Consider the following 23,602-nt stretch of genomic DNA (forward strand, 5'->3'; position numbering starts at 1 on the left):
TGAATTAAAAGGTTGGCAAGAGGGCAGCTGGGTGGCTCAGTGGATTAAGATCAATGCTCAGAGAGGGGAGATCCTAGGTTCAAATCTGGCTTCAGATACTTCCTAGAACTGTAAGTAGCTCACTGCTTACCCATAACTAACCTTAAAGCAGAGGGTTTTGTTAAGCTTTTTTTCCATGGACCTTTTTGGCAGGCTGCAGAAGCCCATGGCCTCCATTCAGAATAATGTTTTTAAATATATACAATGAAATTAATAGAATTATAAGGGAAGCTGATTAGAGCAGAATATAGTTATAAAAATATTAAAAGAAACTAGTTCATGGATACCAGGTTAAGAATCTCTGTCCTAAAAGCCAATGTTGGGGGTAGCTAGGTGGCTCAGTGGATATGGTATCAGGTCTAGAGTTCAAATCTGGTCTCAGACACTTCCTAGCTGTGTGACCCTGGGCAAGTCACTTAACCCCCATCGCCTAGCCCTTCCCACTCTTCTGTCTTAGAACTGATACTTGTATTGATTTTAAGACAGAAGGTGAAGGTTTAACAATAATAATAATAATAAAAATGCTATAACTAAATTATAAATAATAAAAGATATAATAAATAAAATAAATAATAAAATTATATAAAATATATAATATTAAAAAAACCCAACAAATGACAAAAATCCATTGGCTATGGGCATCCCCCCACCCAGTTTCCCTTCAGTCTCCTGTCCTGCTCTGGAGTCTGACAGCACAGAGGCAGGGCTAAACCCCAGCTAGGCCCAGGCTGAAGCTCTCGGGGACACTTGAGGAGCCTCTGAGGAAGTGCTGTCTCCTGAAGTTCTGGAACTGTACGCCAACAGATACAATTCCTTACCTAACATTCACAAAATTCCTTTCTTATAGAAGCCATAGAAGAGACAATGAACGACTGACTTTCTGACCCCGTGAATCACAGCTATCCTGGGCTTTTTTTGGCAAGGATACTGGAGAGCTTTGCCATTTCCTTCTCCAGCGGGCTAGCAGAGGTTAATTGACTCGGCCAGGGTCACACAGCTGGGAAGTGTTTGAGGCTGGATTTGAACTCAGGTTTTCCTGACTCCAGACTCTTCACCATAGTGCTTCCTACCGGAGCACGGAAGCTCGGAGAGAAGCCTTTTGCTCGTGATGATGGGGCCGTGGATTGTAGAGCTGGACACCAACAGAAGTGTTCTGACACTAAGGCCTGCATTCTTTCCGGAGGGCATGGGCGCAGCTATTAATAAACCAGGCTGGGGTGTGGGTGAACCACAGGCCTCTCGGTGGTGGAGGAGCTGTCAAAAGTCCTCCGGCCATCCGCCTCCAGAGAGGAGAGGGACGGGAAATGGCTAGTTTCCATAGTGACGGAGATACACTCCGGGCCTAATGAGGAGGGAAGCGGTCTATGACTGCCACAGAGCACAGGAGGACACCTGGGGGGGGGGGGGGCAGTCACCAAATAAACAGCCGCCCCAAGGAAGGACGAGGAAAGCCCAGGGCACGAGGGCCGTCCAGTCCCCGTCCGGGGGAAGAGACAACACACAAGACTTCGAGTTAAGAGACCCGGTTCAAGTCCCGGCCCTCCTCCGGCTCGCCTCGCTGAGGTCGAACGGCTCCCTCCCTCTTTCCTCACTTAGAAGATGGGGCATCCCTCACAGAGGCACAGGGGAGACAACATGGCGACTGTCAAATGCGGCAGGCCTGGACAATGGGGTAATTGTTGTTAGTCATTTCTACCCCCGAGAGCCCCTGGGGCATCGGACACGACGAGCAGACCTGGCTTGGCCCGCGGCGGAATTCCAGACTTCAGCCAATGTGATCTCACCGGCGTTCATAGCCCTCCCTTCTCAGGAGGGAGGGGGCCCAGGCTGGTTTCACCAGCATCTGCCAGTCGATTCATCTTCACAGGATGGTGAGTCAGGAGACAATCTTGGCTCTGCCCTGACTTGCCGCGTGACCATGGTGCAGCCTCTTTAACCTCTCCGTGCCTCAGTTTACCCACGGTGTAAAATGGGAAGAGTCATGCTTCTCCCCTTCTCCCAGGGGTGTTGATGGGGTGACATAAAATATTGAAGTATTATCTGTTTTCACAGTCCCAGAGCGCCTCATCCTTAGGCGGAAGTTGCCTACAGCTGAGCTTCCCCTACACACTGGGCTAGGGAGTGGGGAGAGCCCAGCTGTCAGGGACCCACCCCAAACCCCCTTTCCTTCTGGCAGCATCAGTGAACTTTTATAGAGCCAGGCTTGTGGGGGAGGAGGAATCCCAAGGGCAGCCTGGATAAGGTTCCCTCACTTCTCTCCGGAGGACTTCAGAGGGACCTTGCCCTGAGGGGCTCTTTCTAGGCCCAAGTCCTCAGGCCCTGGGCGGTGTTGGGCTTCTTGGGGATGGCACTTGAGAGAGGATGCTTTACCTTGCCCACACTTCATTAATCTTTAAACCCTTTCTTTCTGTCTTAGTAACAATTCTGAGGTCCGGGGCTAGGCAAAGAGGGCTGTGACTTTTCCAGGGTCACACTGAGGAAGTATCTGAGACCAGATTCAAACCTAGGTCTTCCTGACATTCTATCCAATGAGCCACCTAACTGCCATACTTAATTTATAAAAAAGTTCTATTAACTTCTTCCTCTCCTCCTCCTCCTCTTCTTCCTCCTCCTCTTCTTCCTCCTCCCCTTCTCCTCTTCCTCCTCTTCTTCCTCCTCCCCTTCTCCTCTTCCTCCTCTTCTTCCTCCTCCCCTTCTCCTCTTCCTCCTCTTCTTCCTCCTCCCCCTTCTCCTCTTCCTCCTCTTCTTCTTTCTCCTTCTTCCTCTTCCTCCTTCTTCTTTTCCTTCTTCTCCTTCTTCCTCCTCTTCCCCCTCCTAGGACAGTCATTTTCCAGTGTGTCCATCCCCTCTACATCGAATAGGCCCTTATTACAAAGAAAAACAAAATAAAAACAATTGATAAAGTGATGCCATCTGATACCACACACAACATGCTGCTCCTGGATTGAAATGTGTTAGATCTGCTCTCCAAGGACTCACCTTTGTCCAAACTTTAGAGGAACTAAACTTAGTGATGGGGAGGAGATAAGTCTTGGCCTCTTCATTTATCTATTCAACAAACAGTTAAGTTCCTATTCATGTGTGGACAGCAGCGAGTGGAAAGGGAGAGTAAGGAATAGTAGAAGCAGTTCAGGTTAGATCAGGGAAATGAGTCTGGAGAGCACAGGGTGTAGGGCAGGGGGCAGCTCGTTCATCTGGTTTGGTCAGAGTATAATAGAGGGGAGTGATGAGAGATAGGGCTGGTGAGGTGTGGGGGGCATATTGTAGAGCCAGTCAGTAGGCATTCACTAAGCACTGAGTGCCAGGGAGGGCAGCTGGGGGTGCAGTGGATAGAGCACTGGGCCTGGAGTCAGGGAGATCTGAGTTCAAATTTGACCTTGACATTCACTGTGTGACCTTGGGCAAGTCTCAATCCCTCTTTGTCTCAATTCTGCATCTGTAAAATGGGGACACTGGAGAAGGAAATGACCAGTTGCTCCAGGTATTTGCCAAGAAATCCCCAAGGACATGTTAATGGGATCACAAAGAGTCTGACATGACTGAATAACTAAACAAGATAATGTGCCAGGCATTGTACTAAGTGCTGTAGAATCCAAAAGAAAACAATGAAAAAGTCCCCAGTCCATAACCTCAAGGAACATACATTAAAAACAAAAAACAAACAAACAAAAAACTACAGGGGCAGCTGGGTGGCTTAGTAGATGGAGAGCCAGGACTAGAGACAGGATAAACCCTGGGTTCAAATCTGGCCTCAGAACTTCCTAGCTGTGTGACCCTGGGCAAATCACTTCACCCCCATTGCCTAACCCTCACTGCTCTTCTGCTTCAGAACCAATCTATAGTACTGATTCTAAAATGGAAGGTGAGGGCTTAAAAAAACTACATAAAAGTAATTACAGAGTAGATGGACATCATTAGCTATGGATAGTCTCCCTCTTGTAGAAAGTGGTCTTTGGGATGATAATAAAAGCTAATTTAATATATCATTATAGCAAATAATGACAATAGTTAATATTTATATAGCATCCACTATGTGCCAGGTACTATGCTAAACACTTTATAAGTATTATCTCATGATTCTCACAACAGTCTGAGAGGTAGGTTCTATTATTATCTCCATATTACAGTTAAGGAAAGTGAGGCAAACAGAAGTTAAGTGACTTGCTTAGGGTCACACGGATAAGTGTCTTAGGGTCACATAGGTAGTGTTTGTCGTTCAGTCATTTTTCAGATGTATCCAACTCTTTGGGATCCTATTTGGGGTTTTCTTGGCAAAGATGCCCAGAGTGGTTTGCCATTTCCTTCTCTAGCTCGTTTTACAGATGAAGAAACTGAGGCAAATGTGGTTAAACAATTTGCCCAGAGTCATACAACTAGAAACTGTCTGAGGCTGATTTAAATTCAGCCCTTGAGCTTTATCCATTGGGCCACCTAATTGCCCCAGAAGAAGGGATCCAGGTTGTGGATTTAAATTTAAATGGAAAATAGAGGACTTTATGTTTGACCTTAGAGAAGATAGGGAGCCATTGGAGATCTTTGGGAGATGGGGGTGATATGGACAGATCTACCCTTTGGAAAAATCACCTTAGCAGATGAGTGAAGGTGGAGTGTAATGGATGGAGGCTTGAGGGAGGGATACACATTAGAACCATTACAGTAATCCAAGAGAAAGGTGACGAGGACCTGAACTAGGGTTGCAACCATGAGCTGAGAGAATGGGAGGGATATAAGGGAAGTTAAGAGAGAAATGAAAAGATCTGGCAAGGGTCTGGATATGTGAGATCAGGAACAGTGAGGAATCAAGGGTGACACCTGGGTTTGGGGCCTTGGTGCCTTTGAAGATGATACCCTCCATCGTAAAGGGGAAGGGGGAGGTTCTGGGGAAAAGATAAGTCCTATTTTAGACATGTTGAGTTTAATATGTCTGGGGGTGGCATCTGTTTCTTCAGATCCAAGAGGTAGTTGAAAATGCATTAACTGTATCTTTGGAAAGAGACTAGGACTGGATATAAAGATCTGGGAATTCTCTGTTAATAGAACCCAGAATCTGGTAAGATCACAAATAATGGTGGGAGGATAAGAGACCAGGACTGAGCCATGCTTAGGTGTTTGGCTTGGAAAGGAGATAGGTCACATCTTTATAAGAGAAAGGGTGAAGGAGGAGATAATGGAGGGAGGCATCTGAGTGATGTGAGATGAGAAAAAGAGAGAAGGGAGGGTTGTCTTTGAATTGCCTCAATTTTTTTCCCCTTTGTATGAGATGAAGTTCTCATGCCAGGCAGAAGAATTTGGACTTTTTCCTGTGGGCAACAGGGAAGCAGTGGGGATTTATTTTTCAAAACTTATAATAATTTTTTTAAGTGAGGGAAGTTTTTAAATGGGGGAGAGATGTATATTAAGATGATGGAGGCAGGGAGATTGAATAAGAGGCTATGATACCATTATGATACCAGAGAAAGTTAGAGGGGGAGTGAAATAGAGGGATGGCTTGTGGAGATTGTAGAAGGACCTGACCACTCTATTATATAGGGCTCTCCAAGTATAAAACTGTTTCTTGCCCCTAGGAGGTAAGGAATTGGACTAGGCAGGACCTTAGCAAAAAATGTCAATTTGCTTCAGACACTTCCTAGCTGTGTGATCCTGGGCAAATCACTTGACCCCAATTGCCTAGCCACCCTTGACACCCTTCTGTTTTAAAATTGTTACAAATACAGAGGGTAAACGTTTTGAGGAAAAATAAAGTCTAATCAGAGGAGTTTGTCTTACCCCCTTGCAATCTTCTTATATATCTCTCCATTTGATTGCCTTTCCCAAGTGGTGTGGTTCCAAAAGACTTTGCTCTTGGCTATCTGTCAGCTAACCTTCCCTCTCCCTCAAGGTTTCCAATATTCTCCTTGAGGACATTTGCATTTTAATAGATTTTTGGTATATAAAGAAACCAGTAAGGTAATGTCCTATTCTCTACAGAGCTATTTTCAGGGTTCTGGCTGTTCAGGGATACCTGAGTTGACAGGAGGCAGTGTGAGGTCCTGGTGCTGCTAGTACTTTGGTATGACCTTGAGTAAATCACTCTCACCCTTCCTTCCTTCCTTCCTTCCTTCCTTCCTTCCTTCCTTCCTTCCTTCCTTCCTTCCTTCCTTCCTTCCTTCCTTCCTTCCTTCCTTCCTTCCTTCCTTCCTTCCTTCCTTCCTTCCTTCCTTCCTTCCTTCCTTGTATCACATAGCCAGGAAGTATTTGAGACCAAATTTGAACCCAAGTCCTCCCAACTCCAGACCTGGTGCTCTATCTACTGAACCCTGACATCCTTACTCTTTGCCTCAGTCTTATTTGTAAAAGAAGAGAGTTGGACTAGATGAATGTTCTCTCTGATTCTTTCAAGTGCTAATTCTATAAACTTATAAATGCTGATTCTTTTGCTCCCATATAATTCATAGAGGCTTACATCTCCTTCTGAGATAAAGACAAGTACTGTGTTACTGGGGAGGGTCTGTCTCCCCTCCTGCAGGCCTCCTTTCCTTGGTAATTTTCTCCATCCTCATCTCTGTAACCCATCTGTGTATCAGGTCTTCCCATCCCAGGTCTGGGCACCCAAGAATTCCTGGTGTATGGGATGGGTGGTGTCTTTCTATATATTTTATAGTTGGCGTCTTGTAACCCTCACTAGCAGGCTGGTACCTGTCATGGGGAACTTCCCTCTCAAATAACCCTGGAGGCTTTGACAACCATTAGTTTCCACAGTGGATTTTCTTTAGGCCAAGTCACTCAGTTTATGATGCCTGGACATCCCATGGGGGCTTTAGAACATAGAGCATATAAACTGTAAAGATCATGGGTCTAGAGTTAGAAAGAGTCTTATAGGACATCTATTCTAATCCTATCATTTTATAGATGAGAAAACTGAGGCCCAAGAGGGTTAAATAGCTGGTCAAAAGTCACATATACAGTAGTAAACTTTGAAGGAAGGAAGGGACTTTAGGACACTGAATGCCAAAATGGAAAGTACCTTGAGACATAGACTTATGCAGGACCTTAGACAATCCAACCTTTTCATTTTACAAATTGGAAAACAGTTCTAGAGAGGGAAGATGAGCTGCCCAATGGTACATTAGTGGCAGAGACCCTTGGAAATGAGGTTATATAGTCTCTGTGGTGGGTCATCATAAGTGATGGCATGTCAGCTTCTTGGGCTTCTCATTCTCCTTCATATCTCTGGAGCCTTTCACATGCAGATCACCTTCTCTTTGATAATCTCATCTCTGTAGCTTTTTGTGACACTACTCTCCTTGGTTCTCCTTCCTATCTAACTGTTCTTCTTTGTCTCCTTTGATGGATCTTCACCCAGGTCATGCCCACTGACCATAGTTATCTCTAGGCCCAGTCTAGGGCTCTCTTTTCTTCTCCCTCTATATTATTTCACTTTGGTGATCTCATCATTTTCCATGGATTCAATTATCATCTCTATGTTGATGATTCTCATCCTCTAGCCCTGCTCTCTCTAGTCTTCGGTCTCCAATTGCCTTTTGGATGTCTTGAACTGCATGTCCTTAAACTCAAAATGTCCAAAACCAAACTCATTATCTTGCTTCCCACTTCCAAACTTCCCTCTTACTGTTGAGGGTAACACTACCTTCTTAGTTACTGAGGCTTACGACCTATGATCTTCTACTCCTCTCCCTCTCTTCCTCTCTCCATCTCTCACTCAGCTGTCATATCCAATCAGTGGTTAACTTCTATCATTTCTATCTTCATAATGGTATTAGTGTATTCATAGAATATTAGTATATCTCAGAGTCTAAAGTTGGATGTATCACCTTTACAAATAGGAGAGTCAGGCCTGGAGATGGGAGGTCTTGGGTTAAATTTGACCTCTGAGATTTCCTAGCTTTGTGACCTTGGGCAAGTCATTTAACCCCCATTGCCTAGCCCTTACCACTCTTCTGCCTTGGAACCAATACACAATATTGTTTCCAAGATGGAGGGTAAGGGTTAAAAAAACAAAAACCAAATAGGATATGCACTCCATAATTAGTCCTCACTGCATCCTATAGAGTTAAATAATTGTACTGTTGGAGTGAACTGTATCAGTCTTGTTGAATAAAGCATTTCATAATATATTTTTAAAATACCTAGCTTTCTTTCCTTTGACATTACTGCCACCATGGTACAGGTCCTTATCACTTCATGCCTTAACTATTGCAATAGCTTCCTAGTGAGTCTCCCTCAAGTTTCTCCCCACTTTAACATGTCCTTTCAGCTGTCAAATTGATTCTTCTAAAATGCAGGTCTGTCCATATCATCTTCCTCCCCATTCAATAAATGTCAATGGCTCCCTATTACTTCCAGATAAAAGATAAAATCCTCTGGCTTTCCAAGCTCTTCACAAATTGACTCCTTACCTTTGCAGTCTTCTGGATGGAACTTGTTTCCCTCCATATCCTCAGTGATCCAGTGACTTGGGCCTCCTTTCTGGTCTTCTTACAAGATGCTCCATCTCCTGACTCTGGACATTTTCTCTGGCAGTCCCCCATGCCTGGAATGTTCTCCCTCATTTATGTCTTCTGACTTCCCTGGCTTTCTTCAAGTGTCAGCTAAAATTTCACCTTCTTGCAAGAAGTCTTTCCCTGTCTGCCTGTCTCCTTGCCTTTTCTTTGAGATTATTCCCAATTTCTTCTGTGTAGAGCTTGTTTGTACATAGTTGTTTGCAGGTTGTCTCTCCCATTAGGCTGTGAGCTCCTTGAGGGCAAGGACTGCTTTTTACCTTTTTTTTAATTTCATAGTGCTTAGTTCTGTGCCTGGTACATAATAAATCTTTTTTTTTTTTTAAACCCTGACCTTCCATCTTAGGAATCAATAAGTGGATTGGTTCCAAGACAGAAGAGCAGTGAGGGCTGGGCAATGGGGGTTAAGTGACTTGCCCAGGGTCACACAGCTAGGAAGTATCTGAGGTCAGATTTGAACCCAGGACATCTCCCAACTCTAAGCTTGGCTCTCAATCCACTGAGCTACCCAGCTGCCCCCTATGGCAAATCTTAATAAATGCTGTTACCTAACTAGTTTCTAGTCTTTCTAGTCTATATCCTCTAAATCCTCTAGCCAAATAGAACTATTTTCCATCTGATCATAGCCTGTGATTTCCACTGTTGGGCCTTTGCTCATGCTATTCCCTAAGCTTAGAATGTCCTTCCTCTTTTTTTGCCTACTGAATTCTTAGGCATCCTTCAAAGCCTAATTCAAATGCTGCACCCTCCATGAAGCTTTCCTTGATCCTCACTACCAGTAATGTTTCTCTCTTAGACCTCACAGAGCATTTACCATGGAATGTTGAGCATTCTAGCTATCTGTGCCATTGTGCCCATGATCTCCAAGATGGCAGGAACCCTACCTAATCTAAACTCTAGTCTCCCTGACCTGCACTGGGACTGAACACAAAGAAATCACTTAATAAATGTTTATTGATTGGCTGATTTCTTCTTTGATGGCCGGGCTATTTTTGGCAATTTGGCCTTCCGACTGATGTCAAATCCAATTGATAAGCATTTCTTGGACACCTATTACATGCAAGGCTGGCCTGTACCATGCAGGCTACTGTTGGGTCTTTGCCTTTACGGAGTTTCTAGTCTGGATGAGAAGATGTCTCATAGGTGGGTAGAGATGCTCCTCTCCTTCCCCTCAACTCTTCACTGTAAAGTCACATTCTTCCATCTCTCCATCCAACCATCCAGCTGGCCAGCACTAAGAGGTTTCTGTGTGCAGAGCACCATCATAGGCTTTGAGGGAGATCCAGAGTTTAGAGCAATCCATCAATTTATTTATGAACAAATATTTCAAAATGTGCTAGGCACTGTGCTCTGTTCCGGAGAGATGTGAAAATGGAAAAGTAAAACAAAACCAAAAACAATGGCTTCTGTCCTTGAGGAGTTTACAATCCATGGGGAAAACAGCATATGAGTAAAATTTATATACATTTATACATATATACATTTATAAATGTGCAAAGACAGGAAAGTGGGAGATGGAATACTGCATTCAAGAAATAATAATTAGGCTTGAACGGTAAAGTGCATGGAGGGGATTTATGGGATGATTTTGGAAAGATTGGCTCAAACCAGATTGGGAAGGGCTTTGAATGACAGAGTTGAGTTGAGTTCATGCCCCAAAGGAACGGAAAACATTGTGGAATGCCAGACTGTGACTGCTTGCCTCATTGATCCGTCAACTTGCCAAAAGTTCAGTCATATGTCTTCATTCCTTTAATTGGTTTTGATTCTAATTGGAGTGTAGTTTCTCCTTCCTAATCCTCTCCCTTCCCACGGTGGGGTTCCCACTGCCCGCCAGTGTGAAGGAGCTAATATGAGCCTTTATGAAGGGAGAGGCGACCTTAAAGCCTTGGCTGAGGAGAGGAGAAGAGAAGGAACCTGTCAAGGGATGAAATAGAATGAGGTGTGCTGGGAAAGGCAGGGTTCCTTCCTCAGGTTAATCTTAACTGCTTCACGGCTTTGTGACCTGTGTGGCCTCTGCCACAAAATCAGACCAATCCAGCCCATGGTGCCTGGCAGTCCCATGGTGGTCTTAGCACAAAGTCAATCAGAGCCTTAGGATAGAGAATGTCAGAGCAGGAGGAAGGGATGTGTTGGAGCCAGCCAGAGCTGAAGGCTCATGAGAACTGATTGTTAAATTTTCAGCATAAGCATTTATATCTTGGAAATCAGAAAGCCCTCCAAATCATAGATTGATACATTTTAAATCATCTATATTTAAGGAAGTGATGGAAATGGCTAATATGAAAATATGTTTAAAAATTTTTTTAAAACCCTTACCTTCCATCTTAGACTCAATACTGTGTTTTGGTTCCAAGGCAGATGAGAGGTAAGGGCTAGGCAATGGGGGTTAAGTGACTTGCCCAGGGTCACACAGCTAGGAAGTGTCTGAGGTCAGATTTGAACCCAGGACCTCTCGTCTCTAGGTCTGGCTCTCAATCCATTGTGTCATCTAGCTGTGCCCTATATATATATATATGTTTTGCATGATTTCACATATATAACTGATATATTATTTGTCTTCTCAGTAGGGGAGAGAGGTTAAAGAGGTAGGAAGAAAATTTGGAACTCAAAAACATTTTTAAAATTAATTAATTAAAATATTTTTTTCATGGTTACATGATTTGTGTTGTCTCCCTCTCCCCTCCCGGAGCTGACAAACAATTCCACTTGGTTATACATGTATTATCACTCAGAACCTATTTCCATATTATTCATTTTTGTAATAATCTTTTAAAATAAAAACCCCAAATCAGATATCCATATAAACAAATGATAAATCATGTTTTTTTCTTCTGTGTGGAACTCAAAATATTAAAAATAAATAAATAATAATTTAAAAATAAATTAGAGGAGAAGTAGATAAACTGGAAACCCCAAAGCTATAGAAATGATAAAACTAAAAGCTGGTTCTAGAAATAAAATAGAAATAAATTGATAAATCTTTTTTTAAAAAGTGATGGAAAATGCCAGTTATTTAGATAAAAAAATGTGAAGTTAACCTAAAAGTGTGTTATGGTTACATTTTTTTTTCTCAAAAAAGCTTGTTGTTAAACATTTATAAGAATATTTCTGGCTGGAGAACCCTGAGAATACAGAATGTTAGACTGCAAGAGACATTACAAGAAGGAATTCAAAGTTGTGGGAATTTAGGGAGGATTTAAGGCCGTCCCTTTATTTTGACAATGAGGGGACGTGACTTGGCTGGGTGGCGGGGCAGGGACTGGGCTCCTGGTCTCACTTTCCTGGCCAGGGCTCTTTCCATCACACCATGGCAGACTCTTCCCCCAGTCGGGCTGCTAATTTTCTTCCCTGACTTGGGGTGGGCCAGTCTCCATCATGGCAGTTTCTTGGAGGCTGTAAAGGCTGAGATGGGCACCTTGTCTGGCAGTGAATGGAGAAGAGTCGCCTTGTATCATGCCAGCTCCCTCTGCTGACTGCTTCCCAGACTGCAATCAGCTGAGCTGGGATGACTTTCTTTGGCAGAGGAAGCCTTCTTGCTACAGTGATGCAGAGGGTATGAATGTCCTTTCTTCATCCTGGGATTGGTGTGGCAGTTTAGGCATGTATGAATCTTGGTTATATTTGGGGTGTGTGTGCTCAAAATAACAGTCTAGGCATGTATGAACCTTGGTTATATTTTGGGGATGCTAAAAAACCACACACCCCCAAAATATAACCAAGGTTCATACATGCTTGGACTACTACAATTGGGCTGTAAAAAGGATATCGGGGGCAGCTGGGTGGCTCAGCGGATAGAGAGGCAGTCCCAAGTTCAAATCTGGCCTCAGATACTTCCTCACTATGTGACCCTGGGAAAGTCACTGAACCCCCATTGCCTAGCCCCTACTTCTCTTCTGCCTTCAAGCCAATTCTTAGCATCTATTCTAAGACAGAAGGTAAGGGCTTAAAAAAAAGTACATTGTTTTAAAGGCTCTGATAGCCTGTCCTTATATGCTCTTCTCATCTCCAACCAGATACAGCCCCCAAACGTCTTCCTTCATGAAGTCTTCTGGGATCTGTCTCTTCCTCCCATCCTGTGACCTCCCCTTCTCACTTCTCCCATCCTTCCTCAACCAGGATTAGTCTGAGGCTAGTCTGTCTAACCTCCCCTAGGACTTTATTCATCCCTGTCCCCCGGGCCAACTGGCCTCTGCTTCTTAAGAGTGAAGGGAGGTAGTGCAAATATTAATATGGAAATAGGTCTTGATCAGTGACATGTAAAAGCCAGTGGATTTGCTCCTTGGCTACAGGAGGGGGATGGGAGGAGGGGAGGGAAAGAACATGAATCATGTGACCTTGGAAAAATATTCTAAATTAATTAAATAAAAATTTCTAAATTAAAAAAAAGAGTAAAGGGAGAGAAATTCCTGGCATAAAGCAGGCATTTAATAGATGAATTTCAATGGATTATCTCCTACTGTTTCTCACTACTTGGATGCCCTTAATCCTCCTGTCCACCTAACTGAATTTTACCAGTCCTTCAATGCCTAGATTAAGCCACATATCCCTTCAGTTCATCCAAGATGTTTTTCTGACCACCCTGGCTCACACTGACCTTCCTTCCTTTGAGATTGTGTCCATCCTTCAAGGCCCAAGTCCAGGGCTACCCCTTTCATTCAAGTCTTCCTTTAACAGCCCAAGAATCTTTCCATTTCATACCATTGGCATTTAGCAGGAATTGGCATATAGTAGTCATGGCTATTAACTAATAGCACATTAACTTGGCACATGTGTGTGAAGGAGTCCTGCTTTCCCTAAGGGGCTGGTTCCATACTTCATTTACTAGCTTTGTGCCTACTTTGATTGCTGAGCATAAAGTCTTTTCTTATAGCTGAGGTCTCAGGGAATATTTGCTGATTGATTGAGAAAGAACATATATTGGGTGCCTAGATGGCTCAGTTGAGGGATAAGCGAGCCAGGTCTGGAGATGGGGGAGGGATGGTCCTGGGTTCTGATTTGGCCTCAGACACTTCCTAGCTGGGTAACCCTGGGCAAGTCACTTAACCCCCATTGCCTAGCCTTTACTGCTCTTCTGCCTTGGGACCAACACACAGTACTGATTCTAAGGCAGAAGATAAAGATTAAAAAAAATACTCATGCATCAAACTAACAGTTTAAGAATAAATTTATTCATCCATCCATCCATCTAGAGGGAACTGAGAACTTTAAAAAACAAGCACATTTATTGATAACCACATTTCAACAAACTGGTTTTTCTTTGCAATTCTATGTATTTTATTTTATGCATTTAAAAACATTCTGAAGAGGGGGCCATTGGCTTCACCAGACTGCCAGAGAAATCATGATGCAGAAAAAAAGGTTAAAACTTACCCTTAAGTACTTGAGCACTTACTAGGAGAAGGTTCTGCCTTGAAGACCTTCCTCTAATATCCTTTTCCCCAAAACAAAGTGTTAAAATCTTACCCATGCTTTGAGGTCCCATCCAAATCCACCACCCTCCACCATTCTCCTGAATCAGAATGGCACTTTATACCTCTCTGAACCAGGGATGTGCAGGAACCAACTCCTGTTAGAGAATTTCAGGATGAGCATTTGCTACTCAAAAATCAGCAAATCTTACAAATCATGGCTTGACTTCTTGTTGTTGTTTGATTGTCTCAACTTAAGTGTTGGAGAAAATATGAATAATACAATTTGAATTTAAAAGTGGGACATATTTTCTCTCCTTTCTTTGGAGAGCCACTTGTTAAAATATTTACCAGAACATCACTGTCTCTCTCCTGCACTTTTGGTTCTGTTACTATGTATAGACTTTATCCCCTTAACTAAACTGGGATTTTTCTGATGGCAGGGACACAGGAGTCCTAATTCTTGAACTAAATGAATGACTAAATCTATTTTCTCCCAATCAGAAACCAGATCCTGGAAACTTAATCCTCTAAGCTGGATTTTTACTTTGCTTCTCCTTCCTTGGTTCTGGAACAGCCAGTCAAGAAGCATTTTATTAAGTACTTGCTAAGATCCAGGAACTGTTTATTCTCAGCACTGAGAGTACAAATATAAAGGGGGCAGCAGTACCTAATCCCAAGAAGTTCACATTCTTCTTGTTGTTCAGTCGTGTCCAACTTAGGGTTTTCTTGGCAAAGATTCTGGAATGGTTTGCTATTTCCTTCTCTAGCTCATTTTACAGATGAGGAAATTGAGGCAAAGTTAAATGACATGTCCAGGGTCACACAACTAGTAAATGTCTGAAGCTGGATTTGAGCTTAGATTTTTCTGACTCTAGAACCAATGCTCTTTCCATCATATCCCCTAGCCCCACTAAATTCACATTCTAACTGTAAAAGTCAACTCTACCAAACCTGGAAGGTGTGTGACAATCCATTCTACTACATTACTACATTCACAATATCTAAAATATTCTCAAAGTTCCTCTATCCTGGCCCCTCCTGCTTTATGTGTTTTGATTCCTCATTTTACTATGTTTGCTCCTTCTGGGCAGAAATTGCCTTTGCTTTTTGTTTTGACACCTATGGGTGAAATCTTTGGCCTCTTGGGATGGCAGAAAGTTTCAAGATAGTCTCATTTGTTGTAGCAAAGAACTTCAAACAAAGTAGATGCCCATTTATTGGGGAAATGGCTAAACCAACTGTGGTGCATGAATGTAATAGGATATTAAGATCTGTAAGAAACGATTAATTTGATGAATATAGGGAAGATATCTATGAACTGATGAAAATGAAGTAATCAGAACCAGGAAAACAATATACAAAATGACCACAAAGGTGAAAATGCAAAGAACAACATCACCATTGAAACTGAGGGCTGTGAAATGATAATGACCAAGAAGAGACAGAAGAAAGTGCCTCTCTTTCACCTTTTCTGCAGAGGTGGAGGAGTATGGGTATAGAATATTTCATACATTGTCAGGTTTGGTTGACATATTGGTTAAATTTGTCAAATTGCTTTTAAAAATTCTCTTTCTTGTACTTTGTTGTAATGATGATGATAGCTGACATTATATAGCACTCCTTATATGCCAGACATTGTGTGAAATGCTATATAGTGATTTCATTTGGACCTCACAACAACCCTGGGAGGTAGGTGCTTTTATTATTTCCATGTTACAGATAAGGAACTGAAGTAAACAGAGATTAAATGACTGGCCTAGGGTCAAAAGAGATGGTGTACTGGGTGGGGAGAAGGGCTATGGTTGGAAATGAAGGTAAGGAGAAAACAAAAAATAATAAAGATTTAAAAAATCATTAGGGGTTCTTAACCTTTTTTGTGTCATGGGCCCCTTTGACGGTATGCCTGATACTAACTAGTGTGATTTGTGGCTCATATTTATAGTGGAATGAAATGCTAAAGTTCAATTGGAGGCTAGTGAAAAGAAAAATGCAATTTTTTCCTCCTCAAGTTCACAGACCCCTTGAAATCTATCTTTGGACTCTCTGGATCCCAGGTTAAGAACCTTTGATCTAGACTAATCCTTTCTTTCTCGAATTACTCTCTTCTTACAGAGGGGGAGAATGAGACCCAGGGAGGAGAAAGATGTCCCAAATGTACAGTGATCTGGTGACAGAAACAGGCTAAAACCTGGGTTTTCTGATATTTGATTAGATATTTTTTTCCCCACTATACCCTGATAAACTGGGCAGAGATTTTTTTTTGGGGGGGAGAACCGGGCCAGGAAGCTTTAGTGGAGGAACCAGCATTTTAAGAAGGCTCTAGATGTGGGGAAATAGCCCTCCCCTTTCTTGTTTGGGTATCTGAGGGTTATCAGATGGGCTTGTTTGTCTCAGTGGTACCTGACCACATTCTTCTAGCTAGAGTCATCCCTGGTCTCTCAGGTGATTGGTAGCTTTGGGCAATACTGTTTAGCTTATTAATGGAGTGCCTCCTTCTTAAAGGAAAATCATCAGGGTTTAGCCCCTCGAGGGTAGGGGTGGGGAAGGGACTGATAGATTACAACCTCCTTGTAAACAAGTAGGAACCAAACACAACACAGAAGAAAAATACCAGGTAGTTGGAGTACTCTAATTGGTTCTAATTCTTACACTGGGTATAATAGCAGGTTATACTAGTGATACAGCTGAAAATGATAGGTGAGAATTCAGTAAATCATATTCTAGGATGATATTATGTCCCCGCCTTTGCCAAGACAATGGGATGGGGACCCAGGAACCTACCCATCTCCAGCCAGAGTATTTAGAACTGGAATGGACCTTAGAAGTCCTTCAGTCCAACCCCCAGAAAGAAGTGACTTGCTCAAGGACACATAGAAAATAAGTAGCAGAGTCAGGATTTGAATTTGAGTCTCTTGACGCCTAAACTAGTGCTCTTTTCGCTTTTCTAAGCTCACTTTAGTCATGTTAGGTCTTCTCCAGCATGGCCCCCCATTACCTCTCTAAACTTACTGCCTATAAGTTCCCTCTGGTCTAATAAGATTGGTCTGTTCTTGGTTTCCAGTCCACATATTTTGAGCCACCTTTTTTCTCTCAGCCTTGGTTTTCTCTATAAAACAGGGAGGATAAGATGGTTTATAAGGTCCCTTCTGTTCCATTCTCCTCTTCTACCTTGAATGCTCTCAATGTCTCTTTCTTTGCCTCTCTGAATTCTGATTTTCCTTCAAGGTCCCCTGGAAGTACAACTCCTTGGAGAAGCCTTCCCTCTGAAGTTTGGGGCATGGTGATCTATCTCTCTTTTGAACTCCTACAACATTCATTATGGGTGCCATTCACTGGACACATAGCAAGGACCCATGATGCTAATTTTCCATCTCCTCATATATATGCCTTCTTTTAAGAGAATCATTGTGGGCTCAGGAAAGCTCTGAGTTGAGACTCAAGAAAAATCCAAGTTCTAATGCAACTATGACCAGTAAGGAGGAGGAACACCAAGAAATCTGGGAAGACAGAGTAGAACCTACACACTGATTTTGGTCAGATGAGGAAGAGTGTTTGAATATGAATAATCCTGAAGGACATTTGGAGGGAAAGACTGAAAAAGTGTAATGGTCTTTTATGTGCTGAAATTAATTAATCCAAATGATTAAATTATTTAAATGAATAATTAATTTAAATGAATGTTCCAAGTTACCAAACAGCTGGCCATCTAGGCTTCACTTGGAGGCCTCCATGTAATTGAGAATGTAGACCTCCCACCCTATTAGGCCCGTTCAATATTTGGGTAGCTCCAATTGTTAGGAAGCTCTTCATTCTACTGGGTAAAAATGTCTGTCTCCTACAACATGACATTGGTTCTATCCTATGGAGCAAAGCAGAACATTCTGGATAGGGAACTAAGGCAATGGTGTTAATAGTGAAAAAGACTGAGCAATCTGGGTACTGGATGCCTTTTCACAGACTGCTGTTTCCTAAAAAAATTTATTATAGGCACTTTTGCAGCCCCAAAACATACATGCCTTTTGCCAACATGTCTCTCTCATAATCACACACGCCTACATAGTCACTCCTACCCATAGCACCCTCCTACCCATCAACAAATTCCAAAGCAAGGATATACACAAATGGGTATATTGCACATCCCCTCACACTCATGTATGTGCCTCAATTCTCTAAAAGTGAATGGATTCATTATTACTGTCCATCCTAATAGCCTTCTCTTAGACCTTCTGGCTCCTGTTCTTCCCTCCCCCAAAGGTAGTTTCTTCTTGTCCCTGAGAATACTCTTCTCCCCTCCCCCCCCCCATTGTTTTTTCCTGAATCACTTACCTCTTGTGGCTGTTCCTCACTCTTCCCTCATGTGTTGGGGTAGAAAGAGTGGTTCTGGGGTCAGAGAACTTGAGTTCAAATTTTACCTTTGTTGTTAAATAACTGTGACTTTAGGCAAGTCACTTGAGCCTTTCTCCATCTTAGTCTTCTTATCTGTAGAAGGTTGGATTAGATGGCTTCGGAGGTCTCTTCTAATTCCAGATCTATGATCTTACATTCCTTTCCCCACCCCAAATCAGATAATTGAACTTAGAGAAACTGACTGCTAATGATGTGACCATTATTCATACAGAGCTATGTACCTGAACTCTTTCGTGGGGATGAACATTCTCTCTGACTAGACTTGTGAGTGTTTTATAAGGAGAGACTATTCCATTGCTATCATTAACTCAGTATGACCTTGGGCAAGTCTATTTGGCCCTTAGTTTCTTGCTCTAAAATCAAGCATTGCTCTAGAGCAGCGGTTCTCAACCTCCCAATTTGTAGCAATGAGAATACATAATGCATATCAAGTATTTACATTCCGAATCATAACTGTAGCAAAATTACAGTTTTGAAGTAGCCACCAAAATAATTTTTTGGTTTGGGGTCACTGCAACATGAGGAACTGTAATGTGGGGTCACGGCATTAGAAAGGTTGAGAACCGCTGGTTTAGATAATATTTAGAACCCCTTCTAGTTTTAATACTCAATGTATTCTTTCTTATATCCCTTCTAATTCTGACATTCTTGATTATTTAATATTCCACATTTCAAGGCCCTTTTTGGCTCTGGATTTTCAGGTTCTATGTTCTAATAAAGGCATGCCTTGCAAAAACTTTTCCACTCCAATATAATTTTGCAACAATATTGTTAGAGATTATAATCAATGCAGCTAGGTAGCACAGTGGACAGAATGCCAGGCCTTGAAACAGGAGGTCCTGGGTTCAAATATGACCTTGACATTTCCTAACTGTATGATCTTGGGCAAGCCACTTAACCCCAGTTGCCTAGCCCTTTCTGCTCCTCTGCCTTAGAACTGATGCTTAGAATTAATTCTAAAACAGAAGGTAAAGGTTTTTTTAAAAAAGGAAATGCATATTTGGTATTCAAATCTAGCCTCAGACATTTCCTAGCTGGGTCACCCTGGGCAAGTCAATTAACTCTAATTGCCTAGCCCATTATTTTTTAAAGGCATACATATTTATTAAAATGGACAGTTTAAATAAAATGGACAGTTTTAAAGTTTAAGAGTATTACTGAAGAAAATTAAAACAATTGACGAAGTTTACATGTGGCTAAAGGGACCCATTGGCAAGAATAAATGCTAATTGTGAAGAACCTGAGTTGCATTTCTTCAAGTCTGCAATCTATGTTTTGTAGCTTCTGCCTTGGAATTGATACTTAGTATTGATGCTAAAACAGAAAGTGAGGGGTTAAAAAAAATTATGACTGAACCCTTCATGTAAAGTCATGAAAGCCCTCAGGAATCTTAGCTAACTGTTTACAAATAACATTGTTTCTATGGGACTTAATGACTCTAAACATAATTTTATCAAATGTCACATTAAACAAATCTGCAATGTAGGTGTTATTATTATCTCAATGGTGAGGAAACTGAGTCATAAGTGATTTGCCCAGGATAGCAGAGTGACTGTCTAAGGCTGGATTTGAATTCAGGTCTTCCTAAGCCCAGGCCTGTTGCTTTATTCATATTTGCCCATTCATATGAAAAAATTCAGTAATTGCAGGTGAGAAGCATGGTGGAGAACCTTTGGGTTAAGGTCAAGTGAGAGAAACAAAAGGACTATTGACAGATCACTTGGAGAGATGGAGGAAATCAATAAAAAATTCAAGAAACAGAACTCTGAGGGCCAGAGAGTTTGTGACTTGTCTGAGGATATACAGATAGTAAGTGGCAAAACCAAGATTGGGTCCCAGCTTCTCTGACCCCAGGCTGAGGTCTTTTCCCACTCCATAGCACTACCCCATTGGACCCATACCACACTAACTCTTCTTTGTGCTTGAAAGAGTAGAGGTCCTAAATTCAATATTGCCACCATTAGGTTGAATTCTCCTCCCACCTTCACTTACCAGAGGGACAAGCAAAATAACTCTTAATTAAAAAAAATTTTTTTTTTAAAACCCTTATCTTCCATCTTAGAATCACTACTGTGCATTGGTTCCAAGGCAGAAGAGTGGTAAGGGCTAGGCAATGGGGGTCAAATGACTTGCCCAGGGTCACACAGCTAGCAAATGTCTGAGACCAGATGTGGCTCTAAGCCTGGCTCTCTATCCACAGAACTTCTTAGCTGCCCCTAGCAAATTAGCTCCTGGAAGGTACCTTTACTCAGAGGATGTCACTAGAAACAAGACCATCCCCAAATCAACTAATTCTTCCCATCTTCCTTCTCCACCCCAATCCATTAGTGATAACTGTCACTCTTAACAATTTTATTTAATTACATGTATAACTCAGTAGAATTGCTTGTTGGCTCTGGGAGGGGGAAGGGAAAAGGGGAAGGCACAAACATGAATCATGTAACCATAGGAAAATACTTAAAAATAAATAAAGTATTAAAAAAATTTTAAATTTATTTTGAAAAAAAAAAAAGGAATGGGAAGGGCATGACAAAGTCTCATAAAGGAGGAGAGGGAAAAACAGGGTGCCTGCTTATACTCGTCCTTATTCCAGAGATTCCTGGTACCTCTGCTCCTGCCCTACTACTTTTTCCAGGTCTAAGATCCACTATTCCAGACCCTGATCCTTACTAGAGTTTATTGTCCCAAGGATATCTCAGGCACTTCAACTCTTCCAACTGTACCTGCCTCATGGGCAGCTGAGAAACAGCCCTGAACCTCAGTTCTGGGAGGCTCATCAGAGGCTCCAAATCAGCCTCCTCTCTCTCTAGCTACATGCTCAGGGAACAGAACAGGGTAGGCTATTTGTATTTATTTATGTGAGTTAGAAAATATAGCAGACAAGTACAAGGGCTGTCTGATTCATTTTGGATGTGCCTGATGGATAGTCATTCTTTAAAAAGAAGGGTGAGTGACTGGGGGGAGCTGAAACTTGGATGTAATTCTGTTCAATAAGGAGGAAAATGGCTGCTAAAGTAGAAATGATAGGAATCCTGGGAGCAAGGGACCACTCTGTCTTAGGGTCTGTGATTGAGAAGAAGGGGAAGGACAGAGATTGTCTGCTGTACACAACAGATTTTGGCAGAGCAAATGTCAGAGGGCTTCAGAAAAAGTGATAAGTAGGACCCAATGGTCTAAAATTCTTCAGAGGAAGTCAGTCCAAGAGGAAAAGGGAAGCTTCCAAGAATGATGTTCTGAAGCTACGAGCAAATTCTGAGGAGTAATAAAGAAGGAAATATTTTTAGGGACTCATGTGGATATATAGGAATATCAGATTTTCACTGATTGACTGAAGAAATTTTTATTGGTAAAAAAGGTGGAAAAAACTGATAGAAACTCTAGAATAACTCTTAGTCCCAAAGTGCCCACAATATAAATGTCCAATGTCATCTAATTTTAAGAATAAAGATTTGTCTAGCCTAGGCCCTCTGTGAGTCTTATCCCTGCCCCATTTCTACTTTCTAGGGCCCAGGTAGAGGAAGCTCTAGCTGTTGCCATCTGCTGCTTCTAACCTAGCTCCTTTGGCATTGCTGTCTGGCTCTGTTGTCTATCAAGGGAAGAGAAAATAACCTTGCCCATCTCCTAGTCTGGTGGGAGTTATGGCTTTTTCTCCAATGTGTCCTGGCTCTAGGGATGCTGGGCCTCACAAGGGATTCCTTTCTTTCTTATTCAGACTGTAAATGAACATGTATAAAGATAGAAGAAAAGGGAAGGTTTCCGAGGATGAATGCAAAAGCCTGGCCAGGGCCTCTAAGGAAGGAAGGAAGGAAACGAGCATTTATTAAGCTCCTACTGTGTGCCAGGCACTTTATAAAAACTTCTTTATTTGATCCTTACAACAACCCTGGGTGATAGGTGCTTGTGGTAGAAGAGTAAGCATGTGCAACCCTAATTCTGGGATGATTTGGGATGTAATCACCATAGATTGTAACACAGATTGGGAAAAGTATCTGAATAAATTTAAGATATATACAGAATAAAATTATGTTTTCTGATGATTGTTAGTACCTCAAGACTAGAAGACAAATGAAGATCAATTTAAAAAAATAAAATCCTTATCTTCCATCTTAGAATTAATACTGTGTATTGGTTCTAAGGTAGAAGAGCAGTAAGGCTAGGCAATGGGGGTTAAGTGACTTGCCCAGGGTCACACAGCTGGAAAGTGTCTGAGGTCAGATTTGAACTCAGGACCTCCTATCTCTAGACCTGGCTTTCAATCCGCTGAACTACCTAGCTGCCCTTCACTAATTATTTTTAAAAAGGAAGGTAGAGTCTATGAATTATAAACCAGTGAGATTGCTTTAATTAATGCTGACAAAATTCTACAATGTATATTATTGCAAGATGATTTGTGAGAATATAGAAAGAGAATCAATGATTGCTAAGAGGCAGAATAGCTTTATCAAGAATAGGTCTGCCAGACTATTTTGAATAGGTTAGGAGATTAATCAGAGAGGCATCATGACATGTTGCTGTTGTTGTTGTGCAATGTTGTGTCTGACTCTTCATGACCTCATAGACCATCACTTGCCAGGACCTTCTAGGTTCCATCTCCAGAAAACTAGACTTGGAATCAGTAAGGTTCATATCCTGCTGTTGATACTGGCTCTGTGACCATGGGCAAGTTTACCTTCTCTGTGCCTTAGGCGACTACAGTCATAAGTTATTTGTATCAGAGGAGGGAGTCCCCCTTTCAATGAGATCTCAGGTTCTGGTACTGACAAGACTTGCAGATAAGGGTAATAGTGTAAATTTGCCTAGATTTTATCAAAGCATTTGGCAGAGTTTCTCATACTCTCCTTGTGGACCAGAGGGAGAGATGTGGGTTAGGTGATCACACAGCTGGATAGATTTAGAACTGGCTGAATGACTGGACTGAAAGAGCAATCATTAATATCAACTTGGAGAGAAAGCTAGAGTGAAATGCATTAGAGATTTTTCCTTGGGTTTATGGTACTTAACAGTTTTAGAAATGATTTGGGTAAAGGCATATTGTATTGGATTTGGAGAGGAGATAATGCTGGGCAGGATTGTTAACCCATTGAACTACAACTTCAGAATCTAAAAAAAATTTTGGGTAGAATGATCTGGATCTACCAAGATTAAATTTGGCAAGGATAAATATACAGTCTTATACCTGTATTTCAAAATCAACTTTACAAATACAATATGGAGGTGCTATATCTGGAAAAAGTTTCTGTGAAA

The 23,602-nt window shown here is 41.9% G+C and overlaps 1 long non-coding RNA gene across 2 annotated transcripts in view; it reads left to right on the top strand.

The window, feature by feature from the left end:
- The first annotated feature begins 1,773 nt into the window (after positions 1-1,773).
- LOC103103620 (uncharacterized) overlaps positions 1,774-23,602 on the top strand; it is a 71,828-nt gene continuing 49,999 nt past the window's right edge. For both annotated transcript variants that reach the window (XR_008915324.1, XR_008915323.1), the window contains exon 1: positions 1,774-1,910. This is a non-coding gene — a long non-coding RNA (uncharacterized LOC103103620). The remainder of the gene's footprint in view (positions 1,911-23,602) is intronic.

Source organism: Monodelphis domestica, chromosome 1, assembly GCF_027887165.1.
Source record: "Monodelphis domestica isolate mMonDom1 chromosome 1, mMonDom1.pri, whole genome shotgun sequence".
NCBI classification, from domain to species: Eukaryota; Metazoa; Chordata; class Mammalia; order Didelphimorphia; family Didelphidae; genus Monodelphis; species Monodelphis domestica.